General features: G+C 38.6%; 1 pseudogene; it reads right to left on the bottom strand.

Moving 5' to 3' along the window:
• Window positions 1-14,437: 14,437 nt before the first annotated feature.
• LOC127089457 (uncharacterized) lies at window positions 14,438-14,537 on the bottom strand (annotated as a pseudogene).
• Between the last annotated feature and the right edge of the window lie 367 nt (window positions 14,538-14,904).

Genomic DNA, 14,904 nt, shown 5'->3' with positions numbered 1-14,904 from the left:
ATCCTCATCGGGACAAGTCTTGATTTGGTGTGCCTATCTAGTTTGATCCTAGATCGGTCTCTTGAGACTCTTTTCCTGTTTCCCCGTGGTAAATGAATAATTGCTCAATAATTAGTAATTATTATCCCCGGCGGAGTCTGTGTTTCTCTACCCTCATACCGGTAGTTGTAAACCCTATTTCTTCCCTTTTTGCAGAGTAACTATTTTTGCTCATCTTTAATTGGTGACAGTTATCTTCATCCAATATTCGGTGATCATATCCCCTCACCTGCTTGGATAATTGCCCTGATTATGCAATTTATCCCCAGCGGGTCATCTCTCGTCTACCTTGTTGTTGTTGGTAACGATTGTTTCTCCCCTGAATTGGTCATCATTATATACCTAGTTTCGGTATCCCGATGCATTTTCTTTTCGGTCGATTTATCCTTTATTAACCCAGTAACCGGTTGTGGATAATCGTCCATGCGAGTATATTATCTACGTTCTGACGGTAATAGATAGTATATCTCATGCACTCTCGGGTCTGAAGCCTTTTGTTCTTCCCCAGTTGAGTAAGATTTGTATCCCCTTTGTGGAGTCGAATATCCATCCTGTAATCGAGTTTGCTTTTAGCCCTCTTTTGGATGATGAGTGTTTTGGGAATATTCCCCAATTCACGCCTTGGTTGGTCACCTATTATATGCCCAGTAACCAGTATCTCTGGTGTTCCTTCCTCTTTGCTCCCTATTATGACTTTTTGTCCCCTGTGGAGTCAGAATCCCTGAGTTGAAGTATACATTTTAGGTTTTCCTCAGACGTTTTGAAGTTTTGATATCTCTCACCCTTATACCGGTCTTGGATATTCATCTCTTCCTGAACATGTTGTATCTCTCACCCTCATACCTGGCGTTCAGATCACGTGTCTCCTTGAGCTTATTACCCAGTAACCGGTAATACCTCGTCCCGCTGCTTCCCCAGGAGTGTCCTTGTGGACATCCCCAGCGAAGTCCCTTAGTGGATTGTTTTCATCCGGATTTTATCCGAAGTATCCGCTGTGGATAGTTTTTTGCTGTATTGGCATATTCCCCAATACATGCATCTTCGAGTCAGCTCGAGTCTTTCCATTGGATCTTTTCCCTTTTGAATTCTGTTCCCCACGCTTTGAGTCGTGACCTGCTCGCGCATTTTTATCCTTTTTCTATCCCCAGGAGAGTCCCTAGGGTCTTGGTCCCATGGAGTAAATTGCTCATATGGATTATCAGTGACTTCTGATTCCTTTGCTTTTGAGGACACATATCTCCATAGAGTGCTACAATTTTTCATACCTACATTTGCATGATGAGGTCTCTTAGGGACCAAAATTCGTCTCTTTGTTATTATTTAAGCCCATTCTACCCCGTCGAGACGAAGATTTTAACCTTCACTTCTCCGGCTAGAATGACCTTAAATAGGGGCATCTGTAAGACCCCGATTTTGACCCTAAGATCCCTCATGGCATAATAACATTGCATTTGCATTGTCTCAAGGATCTTTAGCATCTTGGTTCCCTTTGCCTTTGGGTGGGACTCCTTGTGATTGGTTTGAGATCACCAAGTATGCTTGAATTATACATCATTGTTTCTCTTACTTTTGTTTACTAACCAAAAGCACAAAAATGTGTCACTAACATCTTTTGTTTGAAGCTTGAGTATCATCCAAGACACTTTGTGGATTCTATTTAGATGATCAGTCAACACAAGGGAATGGCTTGAGATACTTCCAACAGGTTCAAATGGGGTCTATTCATCAGTCAAAACGTTAATCTTGAAGGAGCAAAAGTTTGTTCATGAGCTGTCATGCTCGCTAGGCGAGCAGAATGGGTCGCTTAGCGAGTCCCAAGAAAAGCCACCAGAATCACCTACGCTTAGAGGAATTTCTTGAACGGTCATGCTCGCTAGGCGAAGCCCACGTGTTTAAAAAAAACGAAAAACGAAAAATAAATAAATAAATAAATAAAATATAACAGAAATTTTTTGGACTTGGGCCTCTCTCATTTGAGCCCACGGGTCCACAAAAATCAGGTTATAAATTCAGAGTTTTAGTGAAACAAAAGGAAGTCTATTCCTATTACCGTGGCAGGAAAAAGATAGTGTGAAAAGGGCTCCCTAGGAGTACCTAGGATGTTTTGGGTGCCTAACACCTTCCCATTGCATAACCAACCCCTTTACCCAGATCTCTGACATTTTTACTAGTTTTTGATTCGATAAAACTTTTAGGTTTTTGTTCGCTTTCTAACCATTCCTTTGGATAAATAGAAGTGCGGTGGCGACTCGACTTGTATGATTTACCTTGGATTTAGTCAATATCTCTAATGGTAACGAATACCCCGCTACACATTCCATCAAATAAATTTGAGCCTTTATCCAATTATTTGCACTCTTATTTGTTTCCATTCAACAAATGTTTTGCATGTTTTAATTGAAAAAATATCATTGTTTTAAATAATCAAATTTTTCATAATTTGTTTTTAAACAAAGTGAACATTCACAAGGACATAAGGATACTTAGGATATCTTCAATGCTCTCCCAAGGATGGTATGACCCCCAACAGGGTAAGACATTTGTTCACATTCCTGGCATGTTTGTATCCTTTTCCTACCGGAGCCTTTTGTGATTTTTCCGCCAAGCAGAGTGTGTCATCCCTCTTTCCTCCTCAGCAGATGTGATCTTTGGTAGTACGGTATTTAGTGGTGACCTTGGAAGCTTCCTATTGGGTGTTTGTTCCCCACAGAAGTTCCCCTTTTCCTCCCTTGACTGGTTCCCCAGTAGAGTTGCTTATGCGGCGAATTTTATCTGTGCAAACTCCTGTCCCCAGTTGGAATGACTGATGATCACTCCCCTGCAGAGACCTGTGATTCCTGGTATTTTCTTGCCCTCATCAGATGGGATACTCCCCAGTGGGCCTAGCTTCCTCTCTTGAGGTGTAGTACCGGATGTTCGTGTACTTATCCGCTGGATTTGTTGGTATTGGAAATGCCTGTTTGTCAACATTCATCATACATAAACCACGCATGTGTGCATATAATTTTCAAACATTCAGATATTCATGTTGCATTCTTTGCCATATATCTTTGTTTTTTTATCCCCTGCTAGTTGGTAATACATTTCCCCAAGCAGATGTCGGTGTCTGATCTCCCCATATAGAGTCAGCCCCTTAAGCAGAAAGTGTATCTTTCCTTCCATATTCCTCACCGAGTTATATCCTCGTGGATGATGATTATTTCTGTTTCCTCCCAACACATATATTGGGAGGGGAGTCCCCATTGAGTTATATCCTCACTGGGACGAGTCTTGATTCAGCTTACCTCTTTAGTTTGATCCTAGATTGGCTTCTTGTGACTGTTTCCTGCGTTTCCCTGTGGTATAAATGAATAATTGCTCAGTAATCAGTAATCGTTCATCCTATCCCCGGCGGAGTCTGTGGTTTTCTACCCTTATACCGGTAGTTGTAAACCCTATTTCATCCCCTTGTGGAGTTAACCTCTTATTCATCCTAATCGATGACGGTTACTTCTCCGTGGTTTCCTACCCAGTATCCGGTAGATGTAATCCCCTCCTTGACGGTTATCTTCATCCAATATTCGGTGTTGGTATTCCCTCATCTCTTGGATGATTGCTCTTATCAGGCAGTTTATCCCCAGCAAGTCATCTTTCATGTACCGATTGTCGGGTAGTGTTTGTTGCTCCCCTTGAATGGTCATCATTATACCTAGTTTCGGTATCCCAATGCCTTTCTTTGTCGGTCGATCTATCCTTTATTAACCCAGTAGCCGGTTATGGATAATCTTCCATGCGAGTATATTATCTACGTTCTGACGGTAATAGATAATATATCTCATGCACTCTTTGGTCGAAGCCTTTTGTTCTTCCCCAGTTGAGTAAGATTCGTATCCCTTTTTGGAATCGAATGTCCATCCTATAATCGAGTTTGATTTTAGCCATCTTTTGGATGATGAGTGTCTTGGGAATATTCCCCAATTCACGTTTTGTTTGGTCACCTATTATATGCCCAGTAACCGGTATCCCTGGTGTTCCTTCCTCAGATGGTTTTCGGATGTTTGATATCTCTCACCCTTGTACCGGTCTTAGATACTCATTCTTCCCGAGCTTGCGGTTCTCTCACCTTTATACCGGTGTTCAGATCGCATGTCTCTCTGAGCTTATTACCCAGTAACCGGTAATACCTCATTTGTTATTTCCCCACCTGAGTCCGGATTTTTATCCGAAGTATCCGTTATGGATAATTTTTGCTGTATTGGCATATTCCCCAATACGTGCATCTTTGAGTCAGCTCGAGTCTTTCCATTGATGTATTTCACTGGATTTCCTTCGCGCCTCTCAGCAAGTTTCAAGTCGTGACCTACTCACGCGTTTTTATCCCTTTACTCCCCGGTAGAGTCTCTGCCCCACTGAGTGTATTACTCATATGGATTGTCAGTTTCTCCTGATATTTTCCTTTGTGGACACATCCCCCCACAGAGTATTACTGTTTCCATACATACATTTACATCATGAGGTCTCTTAGGGACCAAAATTCGTCTCTTTGTTATTATTTAAGCCCATTCTACCGCGTCGAGGCGAAGATTTTAACCTTCACTTCTCCGGCTAGAATGACCTTAAATAGGGGCATCTGTAAGACCCCAATTTTGACCCTAATATCCCTCATGGCATCATAACATTGCATTTGCAAAGCCTCAAGGATCATAAGCATCTTGGCTCCTTACCTTTGGGTGGGATCTCTTCTTGTGAGTGGTTTGAGATCACCAAGCATGCTTGAATTGTATATCATTGCTTTTCTCATTTTTGTTTATTAACCAAAAGCACAAAAATATGTCACTAACATCTTTTGTTTGTAGCTTGAGCAATCACAAGGTCAAAAGCCTCTAGGAGATCATAAGTACAAAGGTATGGCCAAGAGAAGATGAAAGCAAGCATGGTAATGGCTCCCAAAGCTCTCATCCATCAAATATGCCTCCCTATCATCTCAATCCATCATTTTGATCAAAGCAAGTCAAAGGGTTTGAGGTTTGTTCCCCAAGGAAACCCTAGTTCATCTGATCATCCACAATGCCTTGCTCTTGAAGCAACCTCAGCTCATGATCAAATGCAATCAAGGGAAGTTCTTTAATTCATAATTTCATGCATATTTGAACTTATTTGAGTGTCCTCAATTATCAATTCATCAAGATATGAATTGTGGGCTTGAGAAGTTGATCAGTTAATTCATCTTACTATTTTGAAATGCACTGAGACCTACCTTTTTATGTGTTGGTCAAATGGAGATGGTCCCAAAAGAAAAAATGTTCTTAAGGACAATATGAACAACTTTCATGTTCATCAAAAATTGATTTGAAGCTTGTAATGGCATCTCCCATTCCAAGACATTATAGGTCAATTTGATTGAAACCCTAATTTTAGGCCAACTTCCCAAGAACATAACTCATTCATTTTTCATGATTTTGAGGTGGGATCAAATGCATTGAAAACCTTAAGATATCTACTTCAAATGTTATGTTGAACAAAATTTCAAACTCTCAAAGGAAATACATGTGATAATGCAAAACATTATAGGTCACTTTGGACCAAATGTATTGAAAGGCAAAAAAGTCCAACTTTAAGTGCCCATACCTCTTTCATCAAAAATCCAAATGATGCAAAATTTAAGTCTATTTTGATTTTCTTGAAAATAACTACAACTTTTATGTTGGAGGTTTTTTCATTTGGGGCTTTCATCATTAAAACAGAGGGGCTTGAACATTGGCCAAATTTGGAAACTTTGCCTTTTCATGTTTTGCACCTTACACTTTAAACTCAAATTTCACCAATTTCCACACTTCAAATGGATTTTTGTCCAACATAACATTTGTTCCTTACATCAAGACCTTTCCAACCATTACTCACATGCTCATGTTTGGATTTGGCAAATGGCATTTTCGAAGAGGAGAAGTTTTAGGCATAATTATGCATAACATGTTGAAACTCATTATACAAGCTTGTGCATTGCCAAATCCATGACCATTTCAGCTCAATTATGCTTCAGAGTGCATTTGGCATTGAATTTGGGCCTTTTGAATGATCATGCAAGCCCATGCAATGAATATCCAATTCCATGCACACGGCTTTGATCACACTTGCCTTGCCTCTCCATCTATAAATAAGAGCCTAACTCCATTCAAATTTCATCCATGAATCAACCTGAAGTGCTGCAGAAATCGAAATCGAGCCACACCTAAAGGAACTATTTCAATTTTCTTCAATTTCTCAGATCTGAGTTTCAACTAAATCAAGTTGAATTTCTAGATCTAAAGTTCCTAGACCTTTCTCTCATACTCCATTGATCTTCTGTTTGGCCAAAGGAAGCAAGCTCAAATCTCCAGAATTCAAATGTGATCATCAACTGGTTTTCTCTTTGAAACTCATTACTCTTTGATCTATTTGCCTGGCCAATGTGTTTTCTGAAGTCCTCACTTGAGAGGCAAGCTAGTGGTAGCTTCAATTTCGTGTTTTATTGAACTGCATTTTTTATACCTGAATCTTCCAGCTCAGATTTCTTACTCTATAGGAATTTTGAGTGTGATTCAAGGTTACAGGGGTGATGTACATCACCCCAGCTTCATTTTGATGTATGGATCGTGAATTTTGGTTGAGGTTTGTGAACCTGCAACTCTGGCCGGAGTTCATGTACTCGCCGGAGAAGACGGTGGTGTACACCACCGTCCGTTCACCAGTTTAAATCCAGACCGTTTGATCATGTTTCCAGATTGAATCATGTCCTTTGGATCTTATGACTTTCAATAATGCTGGATGTCTCTCAGTTGACTCATGCCTTCCATGCGCGCGCATCTCACATCCGTCTGATCAGCCACGTCAATTAATGAGGCTTGATCAGACGCTTGTGCTTTTTTCTGATTTTTGTAATTTCCATTTTTATTTCTTTTATTTCCATTATTTTCAAAAATTCATATCTTCTTCATTTTAAATCCAAAAAATATGGGACCAATTGCATTCTTCTCCAAATAAATTCTAGTTTCTAATTTTGATTTTTAATATTTTTTATTTTGTCATTTGATATTTTTTATGAATTTTCTCTTTTCTGGTTATTTTTAATTCGTTTTAAATAGTTTTCAATATTCAAAAAATACAAAAATATTCTCCTAACCTATTTGAATGATGATGAATCTATGAAAAATATTCTCATCAAGTTTTTAATTGATTTGAGATTTATTTGAGATTTTAGTTCAATTAGGTTATTTTTATTCATTTTTAATTGATTAAAAATAGTTTCTGACTTTTAAAAATGCTGAAATTTTTTATCAAACTTTCTTTGACCTTGTTGAACTTGGGATAAATCACTTGGACCTTTCAAGGTTGATTTGAAGTGATTTTGAAGTTTGACTTTTCTTTTATTTTTAATTCAAGTTTATTTTAATATTAAAAATGCCAAAAATATTTTGCTTATTTGTTTGACCTCCAATCTTCATCTCATTGCTGATTTCTCATTGTTTGACTTTGACTTTCAATGTCATTTGGTCAACACACATGGATTGGTACATTTTATTTCACCTTATGCACTTTATTCTTTCCATTTCCTTTTCCATTATTCATCTCCTTCTTCTTCTTCTTCTTTTTCTTTTTTGATCAATGAGTTGAAGGTTGATAAGTTAGCATTGATTAGGGAGGCTTAATCTTCCTTGATTCAAATCTAATTCATCTTGATCAATTGATCAAGTGAATGTCTTTGCATTAAGGATAGGTTATTTCCTAAATTATGCAAAAGACTTAAACCAATACAAGATCAATTCTCTTCTTCTTTTTGGCATGGCAAGTAGTTGGAACTTGGTTCACTAATCAAGACTTCTAACTTGTGTTGTTGCCTACATTATTATTGACCGGCCTCAGATAGTTGTGACTTCTACATAAGTCCAATTACGATTGCTTAACATAGCGCTAAATTTGCCTTATGGCACACTAACTACTAACACTAATCATTAACCATTAATATTTACTTTTTGCTCTTTACTTTTAATGCAATTTACTATTCTTGCACATATTATCCATTTGCTTTTTCCTTTGCTCACTTGAGCACATGTTTATGTTAATGCAATTTGCCTTTTACTCACTTGAGCACATAATTGTGTATATATCATTGTGCTTGTGTTTTGTTTTGATTGTTGTGAACCAAATGCAAAGAAATGGACAAATGGACTTAGTTTCTAGGACATTCCCTATGCAAAAATTGGAGTAAAAGGACCTTAATGTTGAAGATGATCATGAAGGACCCAACCTCTAAACTCACTCTTGTCCATTCTTGATTTGCTTCATAAAACTCTTTGATGTGTGTGTTCTTGTGTTAGGGATTCCACCTTGATTCAAATTTGGGGAACCATTGCCATGAGCTTCTAAGAGAAAGAGTTACAAGATGCCTTGAAGAGCCTTCCAAGAGTTCATTTGATTGATGATTACTTGAGTTCATGTTTCTGTGATTGCTTATTCCAAAGGATGGGAGCTACTTGGATCATCCATATGATCTCAAGAGAGGAACTCTTTTTGTGGTTTTGTTCTTATCCCTCATTTTTGCATTGCTTAGGATCTTAACCCTTCTTCTTCTTCTCTCCACTCTAACCCAAGCCAAAACTTTTTGTGCAAACATTTAACCATTGTTTTCAAACATTAGAAACCTAAGCCTTATGCTTTTGATTTTCAAACTCTCTTTTCATAATACTTATTTTGAACTGAACTTTTAAGTTAACGTTGACCATATTTTGTAAACACTTTTCATTGGTAAATATAACCCATTCAAATGCTTTTTGTGGTTTCAATGGCCACTTCTTAATCGAAAACTTTTCATAACCTTTAGCTATTAGGTTTGAGTTATCCTTGAGGTAGATGTAATACTCACCTATATCCTTAGTGATGGACAATGAGTCTTCCATGCTTATTATAGGGTTAACCCCTCACTAGCATGTTGAAGCTACCCTCACATGGTGGATTTGTGGTTTTAGGTTGAGTTTTCTCCCTTGAATAACAAAAGACTTCAAAGCTTTTGGGCCAATCAATTCACCAACTCATTTTTGAGATTTTTACCCCGAACTACGAGGTTTTGATCCTACCTTTTTTAAGATGGTACGTAGGCAATGGGTTTATCCATCCAAACACAAAAAATGTAAATAACTTGTATATTCTCTTCTCATCTCTTCAATCATGTTTGCACAAACAAATTTTTCACAAAAACAACAAACTTTGCAACAAGTATGAAAAGGGCTCCCTAGGAGTACCTAGGATGTTTTGGGTGCCTAACACCTTCCCATTGCATAACCAACCCCCTTACCCAGATCTCCGACTCTCTTTTACTAGTTTTTGATTCGATAAAGCTATTAGGTTTTTGTTCGCTTTCTAACCATTCCTTTGGATAAATAGAAGTGCGGTGGCGACTCGACTTGTATGATTTACCTTGGATTTAGTCAATATCTCTAATGGTAACGAATACCCCGCTACACCTCAAATGGCTCAGAATGGTAGATAGTGTCCTCAATACGAGGCAAGGTATGAACAACCAGAGGCGATACAAACATGACCGGGATGGATGCCGACATAGAAGCAAAAGTGGGCGCAAACCCTTCCGGCATGGAATTTGGTGGCATCCCCCACGGGAATCCAGCAGGTATAGTTGGACCAGGTTGAGTAGCAGCAATAGGAGTGGTTGAAATAGCAACCTCCGAAATGACATTCCTCTGGGGAGGAGTTGCAGGAGTTGGTGAAGACTGACTTTGTGCAGCAAGAACAGACTCCATCATGGCAGTCATCCGTGCAATCTCGTCCTTCAGCTCTCTGTTCTCTTGTTCTAAATGCTCCATGATTCTAGGTTGATTGGAGTGAGTGTTGTATCAGTGAGTCAGCTTGGCTGAAGCACAAAATAATAACTGATAAGACATCTGGCAGAAGAAAACCTGCTATGCAAATGATGCATGAAATGCAATGTTTTTTATTGTTTTAATTTCAAGGAACATATGAAGTTCTATTTGCAAATATAATAACAATTTGATTCACCATAAAAATCTCTTTTTATTCATAAAATTTTGGAAGGATTACACTTAGTACAATTTTAGAAACCAAAGTACAAATACAAGATGAAAGGAAACTAATCATCCTAAGGATGCTCTAGCAACAGTGTCAGATGATCTGATTGTTGGCGCGTACTTCCTTCGGATGCGTCGAATCTCGGACTCAAAAGATGTCTTCATCTGAGCTCTCTCAAGGACAAGCTGATCAACAATCTTCTTCCAAGCACCGGACGACTGAGGCATACTAGAGGAAGATGAACCCTCTGGCTCTCTCTGCTCTTCACTACTCAGTCTTTAAGAAGTTTAATAAGTGCATCCTTATCCTTTGACTCAAGTTGCAACTCCTCATGCTTTCGGCTCAAAGCATGGAACCGCTCTTCCCACATGTCTTTCTCTTACTTCATCTTGGAGAGTGCGTCTTCCAACTCATTTATATATTGGTTAGGGAGAGTTGATGGCTCAACCACAACCAAAGACATAGGTCTTTCACAAGCATACGACATCTTCAACTCCAAAGCTCTCTTCTTCACCCAAAGAGTGTAAGCTTCCAAAGCTACACAGTTGTACGGACCAAGCTCAGATCTTACTTTCCTATGCACATTATGCCAAGCATGAATCATCTTCTGCTTCAAGTGTTAGGGATCTTTACCCTTTTGATAGAAAAGACCTTCTAACTGAGTGTTATTAGGTATGTCTCTCAAGGGGAACCCAAGTTGACAACGAGCCAAAATAGGGTTGTAGTTGATTCCTCCTTGTATACCAATAAGGGGTACATTAGAGAATTCACCACAACTATCAATAATATCCAAGCTACTCAGTGCATCATCATACCAAACAATATCATCATTAGTGAGGGACATAAGTCTCTAAGACCACCATAGACATTATTTGTTCTCCACAAAAGCAAACGTATGAGGCAAGTGCGAAATAAACCACTTGTACAGAAGAGGAACACAACACACAATAGTTCCACCACCTTTAGAATTCCTTAGATGCACAAAGAAATATACATCACCCAATAAAGTAGGAACACGATTCTCAATCAAGAAGATTCTAATGGCGTTAACATCAACGAAACTGTCAATGTTAGGGAACAAAGCCAAACCATAAATGAGCAACACAAAGATGGCTTCAAAAGCGTCCATACTACCGGCTTGAGCAAGGACAATAGCCTCTCCAATGAGGAACTCAGAAGTCAACCCAAACATCCCTCCTTTCTTCACCTAATGAGCCTCAATCTCAGACTTCTTCAAGTGAAGAGCTTCGACTATGATATGAGATATGGGAACCTCTTGCAATCTACTAAAAGGCACTTTGTCATAAACGGGTATTCCCAAGATATGGGCATACTCCTCTAACGCTGGCATAAGCTGATAATCAGGAAAAGTGAAGCAACGGTAGAGAGGGTCGTAGAACTGAATCAACAGGCTCAAGAGTCCTTCAACCACATCAGTAAATAACATAGATAAAAGCTTCCCATGACGTTGCTTGAAGTACAAAGAATCTAATACAAAGGATGATAACTTCCTTAGCTCTTTCAAATCCGGACATCTGAAATTGTACTTCTTAGTGTTCCTTCGTCCATAATCCATGGTCTGAAAACATTTGCAAATGAGACCTTAGTTCCTTGAAATTTATTTTCTGTGATGAATGTCATGATGCGCATGTATGCATGAATACAATAATCATAAACAAGGGATCACACACAAGGCAAACAAACAAAGGTCAAAGGATCAATCAAGTCATTTTCAAGATCAATCATCCATTTTGGTGGATTATGGCTTTCACCTTATCAACACCCAAGTTCCATTGATATTGACAAGACTTGATTGGATCAACTAAGAATCAAAGGGTTTGTTGTGAGTCACGAGCATGGAGACAGGTTAAGAACCATCCCAAAGGAGTGTACTAAGGATATCAACCTGTAGATCATGTTCTAAAAAGTCCCCAGAGTCTTTATTCCGTCTATCGGATATTATAGGTTAGGATGACTAATAACATGAAATTATATCATATTTTAGGACTTAATTCAATTAAATTATATTATTATTTATTTCAGTTCACTTCATTTTATTAGATATTACGCGGTATTTTCTTCCTATTTGTCTCAGGTGGTTTATTTGAAGCACAAGTAAAAATGGAAGAAAAGGAGGTGCAAAAAGGAGAGAAAATGAACCAAATATCAAAGCCCAGTCCAAAGCACAAAACACAGGTGTTGTGCCTGTGACGGACGTCACAGAGGCCGTGACGAGCGTCACGCCTTGCACACTCCTGTGACGGACGTCACACATGGTGTGACGAACGTCACACCATTCCCCTACATTTTTGGCGCAAGGAACGCTTCAGAGACGTTGAGGGAGAGTTGAGCCCTATATCCATGCCCAACCTTTATGCACGTTGAAGACCTTTGAAGCGGAGGCAGTTACTCAAGGCACCAATATAAATAGCCACTTTCCAAACCTAAAAGGGTTCCACGCTTTTTCCATTTTTTTTCCTTGCCGTTTTCGCTTTTGCATATTTTCTTTTCCAGCAACTTAGGCATTGTTTCTTTATTATTTTTACGAGTTCTACACTATTTCCCTTGCAATTTCTATTTTCCGTTTTAGCATTTAGTTAATTCTTTTTGCACAATAGTTTCTACACCGGAAACTATTGTGTACCTTTTTACCGGATCTAACCTTACGTTAGAATCTAGTTTTTGTTTCCTTCGTTTTAATTTGTTGTTTAATTGAAGAATCCAAGAACAAATCCTACCGGCTTGTGGTGGAGTGTTCAAGACTATTGTTTAACTCATTCAGGTTCTTTAATTATTATTTAATGCTTTATTTTATTATTTATTTATATTATTTGCCTGGGATGAGTCTGTTTATGCATGATAAGTATTTAAGTTTGTTTAGCATGTCTGGCTAATTCGCTTAGATATCGGTATGTAAAGTAAGCGGAATAAGGAATCAAAACTAAGTCGGTTTAATTAAATTTAAAATCAAAATCACTCTTTTTACGGTCTCAAGGTTTTTACGAAAGTAAAAGACATAAAGAAGTTAAAATCAATAGAGCGAGAGTTTGAGGTTTTAACTGGACAGTGTAAATTAGACATTAATTCTAGATCAGGGCGAGAGCAAGTTTTAGAGTTAATTAAATTCTGATCTTTTCCAAAAAGTATTTTTAAAGATAGAATGTGAGGACGAGAGTTAAGCATTCGAATTTAATTATATAACCTAAGTCAATAGAGCGAGAGTTTGAGATAAGGGTGTTTAAACGGTCAGTGTTTTCTTAAAAAGAGTTTCTACGGACTTTATTGCTTTCAAAAAATGGTTTTTGACTTAATTATAAGTGACAGCTACATTAACATAAAATCACGGTTTATTCAACAGAGCGAGAGTTTGAGATAAAACTTTTAATCAATAAAGTCAACTGAAAAGATTTATTTTAAAACCAGGAAACCGACAAAGAATTGATTCCCTAATTACGACGAACTACATACCGATATCCGTTTTATTAATATTTAATCTAGATCTTAGTTTAGTTTTTAGCTTTTCCCCCAAACAATCAAACATTATCCACCTTAGCTTTACGAAGTAACCTTAGATAACGATATATCGATTCATAAGTCCCTGTGGGATCGATATCTTTTAAAACTACGCGATAGAACTGTGCACTTGCAGTTTGTACCCCATTCTCGACTCACGAAGTCGAGCGATCAAGTTTTTGGCGCCGTTGTCGGGGACTTTTATTTAATCGATATCGTAACTCTTCTGTTACGCTGTAGAGACTAAGGTTTCTTTTTCTTTTCTTTCTATCGTCGATTTGTATGCCACACACTCGTTCACAAGGCGAGCCACTCTATTTACGAATCAACGATATCGAACTATATCTCCGAGTCTTACGACGAATTCGGGAATATCGTGCTGCAAACAATCTCCCTCCTGTAGAACTTCCTGATTTCAAAAACATTTTTTCTTCGATACCCGAGATGGCAGAACCAGCTCGTGCTCTTAGAGATTACGCCGCTCCATCACAAGATGAGCCGCATTCAAGTATTGCTCCACCCGCAATCGAAGCAAACAATTTCGAACTTAAACCTTCGCTGTTGCAGGCAGTGCAACAGAACCAATTCTCTGGAAATCCTACCGAGGATCCAAACCTTCATTTATCCGTATTTGTCCAATACGCTGATACTGTTAAAGCTAATGGTGTCACTTCAGAGGCAATTCGACTTCGTCTTTTTCCTTTCTCATTAAGAGATAGCGCTAGAAGATGGCTTCAATCTCTTCCTTCCAACTCTGTCACCACATGGAACGAGTTGAAGAAAGTTTTTCTTGCCCGATACTTTCCGCCAAGCAAAACAGCTATGTTAAGAGCCCAGATAAACGGATTTAAACAGAAAGACAACGAGTCTCTTTTCGAAGCATGGGAAAGATACAAAGACATGATGAGACTTTGTCCACACCATGGTTTGGAAGACTGGTTAGTAATTCACACATTTTATAATGGTCTCTTGTACAACACAAGGTTAACAATAGACGCCGCTGCAGGTGGTGCACTAATGAACAAACCTTATGCTGATGCTTACCAGCTTATCGAGAGCATGGCCCAAAACCACTATCAGTGGGGAACCGAACGAACAATGGTGGAAAAACCTCAAACGAAAACTGGCATGTACGAGATAAGTAACCTTGATCATGTTAATGCAAAAGTGGATGCTCTGGTCCAAAAAATTGAAAGTTTAAATGTATCACCTCCAACCGCCGTGGTTGCTATAACTCAGAATTGCGAGGTCTGTGGAATCCAAGGTCACACTCCTACGGATTGTCAACTCTTAACA

Source organism: Lathyrus oleraceus, chromosome 5 (genome assembly GCF_024323335.1).
Source record: "Lathyrus oleraceus cultivar Zhongwan6 chromosome 5, CAAS_Psat_ZW6_1.0, whole genome shotgun sequence".
NCBI lineage: Eukaryota > Viridiplantae > Streptophyta > Magnoliopsida > Fabales > Fabaceae > Lathyrus > Lathyrus oleraceus.
The sequence above is the reverse complement of the archived record's forward strand: the minus strand, read 5'-3'. Positions and strand labels throughout refer to the sequence as shown.